The sequence below is a fragment of the Phaenicophaeus curvirostris genome, chromosome 10 (genome assembly GCF_032191515.1).
Source record: "Phaenicophaeus curvirostris isolate KB17595 chromosome 10, BPBGC_Pcur_1.0, whole genome shotgun sequence".
Taxonomy (NCBI): Eukaryota; Metazoa; Chordata; class Aves; order Cuculiformes; family Cuculidae; genus Phaenicophaeus; species Phaenicophaeus curvirostris.
The window spans coordinates 24,457,404-24,463,974 of record NC_091401.1 but is presented as its reverse complement, the minus strand read 5'-3'; the positions used below and the strand labels follow the sequence as shown (position 1 = coordinate 24,463,974).

Sequence of the window (6,571 nt, the reverse complement as noted above, 5' to 3'; positions counted from 1 at the left end):
CCCTTTTCTTAAAAACTGGAAAAATCAAATCTAAACAAGGTTAGCATTTAGCGAAAGGAGACAACATTCAACACCAGAAGAAAACAACTTCTGATAAAGCAAAACTACTCTGAGACTGGCAGAGACACTGAACTGTGCCAGCTGAGACTCAGCTCCAAGGAAACAGCCCGGACACGAGCAGCAGAGAGCTCTGCACACTGTGAACTTACCATTTTGAACACAAGCTGGATCCACCTGATCTTGATGCAAGATTTGATGTTGTCCCCCAGCAGGGACTGGTTCAGTGGGTCACTGCATTCTGCAGACAACTAGCCAGGTCATTTTCTCCCTCCTTTCCCAAGTGACTCTAGCATCAGTTAGCCTGGAATCTCTACCTCTGTGATGACCATCCTTTGCTGTCCATCTGCTTGTGGGAGAACAAGATGCATCTTCATTCCTTTCATTTTTAAGTAAATCCTTTATAACGATGAAAACATGCATTTTAAAAATTAGCAGAGCAAGCTGCTGAATTCAAAAAAAAGCTTTACAAGCCTTGAAAAACTGTAAAAAAACAGGTTTTCTCCAACTAGAGAATAAAGTTATCAAAAACATTCCAAAAAATGGGCACTTCCATGCATACATCAAAAAATAATAATCTAATTTCTAAGAACACGGCCAGCTTTACTAGCAACATGCACTGTAAACAGCAAATCCTAAAAGAAGAGGTGAAGAACACTTGTGTTGCAGTTCCCTCTTGTGACAGACAGGGCAACTTCAGGTTCAGCAGGAGCTTAGATGATGCTCTCTTGCATCCCTCCACTGAGGCACCAGAGCGATGTGCACAGGAGAAGGACTAGAGTTGTTTATAAGAAACTAAATATGCTGTACTTAAAACTTTTCCCAGGAAAGATATATTTAGTTTTTCGAGGCTGTGAAAAAGCAGAGTGTTTCCTCACTTTGGGGCGCCTTGGCCCCTGTTCAAATGAATCCTCCCACAAGCCTGGAGATGCTAGAAAGTGATGAAGCAATGGCATTTTGGCCCCTCCTCAGATCACTTGAGTAACTGGAGCAATATCTACAGGTAGAAACACAGATTTTGGTGTTGATTTGATTTTAAGCTTCCCCATCTTTCTTTCTCATTTCAGTGAGTTCTTTACAGTGAACATATTTTGCCCCAGACTGGGCTCACAGCTTTTGCTGGGTTCTACATTCTGCACCTTAGAAGCCAGTTGTGTTACCAAAACATGAAAATAGGCATCAAGAATTAGCCTCCTCTTTCCCAGAGCAGCATAGAACGTAAACACCAATAAAACGTGGCCACTGCAGCAGCTTCAGGCTGTTTCCTAAGCAGCAGTCGCACACCCACCTACATCTTCTCACCTCATTTTGTCCACGACACACAAAATTCATGGTATGTATTCATCACCTTTCAAGTTCGACTAAACTTTTGGGCTCATAATAAGTCATCCAACTTTTCCAGGACCTCAGAAGTCAGGTTCCACTACCCAAAATCTCCTCTCCTGCCCAAGTTACCCTGTGATGACAGCATCAGCCTGTGTGCTCTTGCTCTGGGCTGGCTGGTGGTTGCCAGCAGATGGCAACCCTTTCCTGCAGTGCTGGGTGGCCAGACCTGGTGTGTCTCAGGCATAGAGAGGGTCTGGAAGAAATAGATCTGAATGAAATAAAACCCCAAACTAAGTATTTCAATAATGAATTATGTTACGTGTTATTTACATTGGAGAAATATTCTTTTGCCCTGGATTTTTGGACACAATTGAAATCTTAGTGTACAGAGCCTATAGAAGGAAAATAAAGAGCCAGTTCTCCCCTCCTCTCTCACCCACCTAAGTACACAAATATACACTCTTAGCAAGGTTTTGTTTCTTAAACAGTCAAGGAAGGGTGAAAGTCAAACGCTGTCAAACATCAAAAGATGTTTTTTTCTAAATGAATGCTAATTACATTAGTAGCATAGGTAATTGCATTGACTTTGAATTCTGTATATATCATGTGAGATTCAAAAGAGGGCAATTAATACTCAGTGTCATATGTTATGCTTTAACTTTATGTATTGATAAATTAACATGTATTTCTTAATTGTTTAAAGTCATTAGATTAATGATCTATAATGTAGCAATCATTTTCTTGATCACTCTTCCTGCAGCTCCTTTGCTCTTGAGCTACTGATTACAAACCTTACAGCAGCAGGTCCTCCTGCATCTCATGCAGACTGGTGGCCACAGCCCACATCCCAGAATGTCACATCATACATCAGTCAGCAGGGTATAAAGAGTTTGCATGTCAGTGCAGGATTTGGTAGCGTGGCTCTACGCGCTTTTAAAATAAGCTGAGGGGAATTAAATATGATCCCACAGAAATCCCACTAAAACTGTCCCTCACACACAGCTTTAATTAATCTTTGGACGATCACTTCTGTGACTTTGTGCAGGAGCCAAGAACCATCACAAACAGTGCCACCCTCCTGTCCTTTCCAAGACAATTCCACAGCAGCACCTGGGAAAGAACAATTCTGTCCAGAAGCCCATATTCAGCAGCTGAAATGATCTTGTGGAACCACTCAGGGCAGCACAGACCATAAAATTTAAATTTTAGCTGCATGATGTCACAGCCTCAAATAGGGCATCGCATATAGCCATGACAGCATAGGAATCCCCCCAAAAATAGAGTAAAACAGCCTTAAAAGCCCATTCTTTGGCCTTTGTCCTGAGCCTGACAGCAATCTATGTGCCAATAGAGAGAGTGGGGGCTTTCGTGACACCGGACCACCTCAAATTGGCCATGTGTCATCATGTGGAAACAATTTCCAGTCTCTCTGCGCCAGCATTTATGGCAGCAACAGGTGAGAAGCGCTATTCCTTTTACTCATTGTCAGGGCTATAGGGGCACGAGGCCTCTTGATTGATTTGGAGGGCTAATGACCGACAACGTGTCATGTTTCAGGCTTGTGCCCAAGGCTTGTGGACATGCAGTATATTTTTAGCTGATCTACTTTTCACTTAACTTCTGCATCGCGCTTATTGCTATAAACCCCTGAATTTCATGGTGCGCTGCCCAGTCACTGCAAGGATGCTACTCCAAAAGCATGAACTTGTATATTTATATTATAGACACAAGCCATTAAGATCAGAGTTTTGGTCCCTTTATGCTATTTCCTGGACTCCAAAATTCGTGTGATGACATAAAAAACCCCTTCATAACAGAGACACCTAAGAATATTATCCTAGAAAATGTAACGCTGGCTGTGGTGGCACCTTGGGCTCGGTTGCTGGAGAGGTTGCAATGCAACATCTGTGTTCCTGTCCACAAAAAAAAAACCTGGGGAGGCAACAACCGAGGTTTACATTAAATCAAGACCGCAGAATAAAGCCTGAGATTGCCTCCAAGCTGAGCGGCAACTTTCTGGAGGGTCCCTAACAAACATGAGCCCTAGCTCTGCACTGACTACCTATGCAGTCCATTTATTGCCTTTTTAAATCTTGACATCTATTTGAGGAGGCTAGAGGGAACTTTCTCCTATTAAAATAAAAAAGCTGAGACAATTCATTTTGGGCTAGTGAAAAACACTAGTAGAAGGAGATACCTTAGGAGTCCTTGACTAACTTTCAACTTGGCTTTAAACCACAACTATTTCGTTTCACCCTGGCAATTTATTTATTTGCTTCCTTTTCTGGCTGGGAGGAAGAAGTTTCCCCTCTTCATCCGGGTATATACACGAAGCTTATTACAACAGTATCTGACCACAGGACAGCAGACTGTTGGCATTTCTACCAATTACGACTCCCAGATACATGACAGCAAATGATCCCATCAAGCAAGCAGCCTCACCTTTAAATACAGCACCTGGAAATGCATTTTAAAACTTAGCATGAGATAATATTAACAAATACCCAGTACTGCATTTATCCCTTATTTAAAAGGCTTGCGATAACATATCCCCTTCTCCTTGCATAAACCAATTCAAGTTATATAATGTATGTGGATTTGCTTTGACCTGATTCCAGATGGCAATATATTATTAAGCCAAGGCTGTACAATTGCAATTTGGTGGAAAACAGGTCAGGATTTTATTACACGTCGAAACTCCCAAGCTGTTGTGAATATTACAAATTAAAAACGCAAGTAGAAAATAACCCTTGTGTTGGAGTGATCTTATTGCATTACCTTGCTCATGAATTTATATTGGGTGCATATTTTATCAGTTCTTTTGCCACTTTTCAACATCCATATGTGCAGTTTGTTATGACGAATCGTGAGACAAACAAGGGCTGGGATTGCACGGATCCCTGGAGGTGTTCAAGGCCAGGTTGGATGGGACCTTGAGCAGCCTGATCTAGTGGAACGTGTCTCTGCCTGTGGCAGGGGGGTTGGAATCAGATGATCTTTAAGGTCCCCATTCCATCATTCTATGATTCTGTGATCCAAGAATGGGGCAGCAGTAGCCTGGTAGCTCCTGCTCTCCTCACAAAGGCGAAGGGCTTCGGCTCAGATCACAAAATGAAAAGACAGTTTCAGGTGAAGGAGGAGCAGAAAGGCAAAGGAAGGATGCAGAGCAGGATCTTACATGCAACGGGCTTGACGGCTTGCTGGTACCGACCTCGTCTCCAGGCAGGGCATAGAAGTCTGACTGTCAGGCGGATGTACGGTTCTCAAAATTCATTAAAAAGAAGAGATTGGATCTCTGGAGCAAAACAGGCTTCCTTCCAGCAATCTCAGGAACACTGTTGCCTTTTCACTCTCTATCAACATCTCCTTTGAACCAAAAAGCATGCAGAAAGTCAGACTGTTAATTTCCCCAGCTAACACGGAGCCAGTCCCCACTAAACCCATTAATTTCCAGTCTCATCCTTCTCTTAACACATGATATCAACACCACCTGTGAACTGCATTATTGGGGTGTTGTTTGGTCAGATTTAGTTTGCCTTATGCTATTACACTGCTCAGCTTTTTCCTAGCCTATATTAACCCTCTCTATATTGTTTTTCTAGCGTAATTAGTGCTGTTAACTAACTTGCTCTTAACAGTAGCTTCCAGCAAATCCAGATCATTTTCTTTCTATTAAAATCTCTCTCTCAACTTGTCTTCTGAATTATTCTTAATGGCCTAATTTGCAATGATCCCTCTACACATTTTGATTTTGATACACCCTGCACTTGATTGCTGACCTACAACATTTGTCGTATTGGGGTTTTAACATGAAAAAAAAGCCATTTTCTTCAATAAGCAGCAAGGCTGATCATCTAATGTAAAACCAATAATGAAAGCACATAAAACCTGGAAGGCTGTTACTCCAGGTCAGCAGGCAGTGGAATGTGCTATACAAAGTACCTCATTCTCTCATACTGTCTAATGAGGTAAGAAGACACTGAACACTATGTACCCTCTTTTCTGCAAGCCAACAGCAGCACTGCAGTTAACTTCGATGTCTTCTCTTAAAATCTCCAGCGGGTCACATTTTAGGGGAATGCAGAGACTGAGCTGCTCTGCTACAGAACCCACCTGAAAGTACATCTCTGTCCAAAACAGAAGGAAAGACAAGGCTGCTCAGAATCAGAGGGGTCTGGGTACATACTGTTTTGGGCTGAGTTCCATGGGACGGAAGGAAGATAAAGCTCAGCAGTGACAAAGGCACATGTGGAGGCAAGAAGCAGCAAGAGACACAGCTCTGAGCTTGGCCCTGCGGGAGGAGACTCTGTAGAAGAAGAGCTGGGTGGATGAGTGATGAGTAAGAATTGATTGTGACTTCCTTTCCGGTTAACAGAGAAATAGCATTGCACCAAAGATGCATCAATATAACCCAATACCATCTATGAATTTTATTTTTCAGGGGAATAGGCTGCTAGCCCTGCTTCCCCCAGTTCTGGCTAGCTACCCAGCTGAAAAGGAGATGTGACCATCCTAAATGCAGGAGCAAAACAGGACCAACCCATGCCCTGCTGCTTCTCAAGGCAGGGCGAGAAGAGTTTTTCCACGTGGTTTGTGTCTTCTCAGCAATAATGGAACACTTGACTCCCACACCGAGGTTGTGCCAGGCAGAAAAGAAGTACAAAATATAATACCTCAAGGTAGCAAAAGAAAGGTTTTCATAGCTCTATCAATGCTATCTTAAACAGTAAAGTTGACTTTGGAAAACACTGCTGTGCTGAAGCAGATAGCTCCCCACAAAGAAGACGCAGAGTGGTAGCACCTTATGTCTTTGTTCAGTTGTAACAAACCATACTTGAAACTGTGCAATCAGGCTTCTCCCAGTGCAGAATCCCACCCTGTTTTCAAGTACTGCCACTGGTTCCTTAGCTTTGTAGAAAAACCTTCATAAAAACCTTCCCTCTGCAATTAAAATGCTTGCAGAGTAAGCGTGGCTCAAGTCTGTTTAAACAGTTGTCATTTATTAACTAGTTTTATGGCACTAGCACTACTTCTACAATGAATTAGTCATTTATTTATTCCTGACATTTATTGTGCTATCATAAAATTCAGCATTCTGTATAATACAGAGAAAATAAAACAGTTCTCCCATAGCTACTATAACTTCACGTGCAGCAATTCTCAGAACTAGGTAATTATTTTGTGAGGT

At 42.3% G+C, this 6,571-nt stretch overlaps 1 long non-coding RNA gene across 2 annotated transcripts; it reads right to left on the bottom strand.

Annotated features, from left to right (window-relative positions):
• Nucleotides 1-833: 833 nt before the first annotated feature.
• LOC138724707 (uncharacterized) lies at nt 834-5,513 on the bottom strand. 2 transcript variants are annotated; one of them, XR_011338097.1, is made up of 3 exons: nt 5,378-5,513; nt 4,562-4,749; nt 834-1,636 (listed from the first exon to the last, which is right to left on the bottom strand). It is a non-coding gene; the product is annotated as an uncharacterized lncRNA (long non-coding RNA). The 2 variants fall into 2 exon arrangements; XR_011338096.1 differs by having other exon boundaries at nt 4,595-4,749.
• Nucleotides 5,514-6,571: the final 1,058 nt, after the last annotated feature.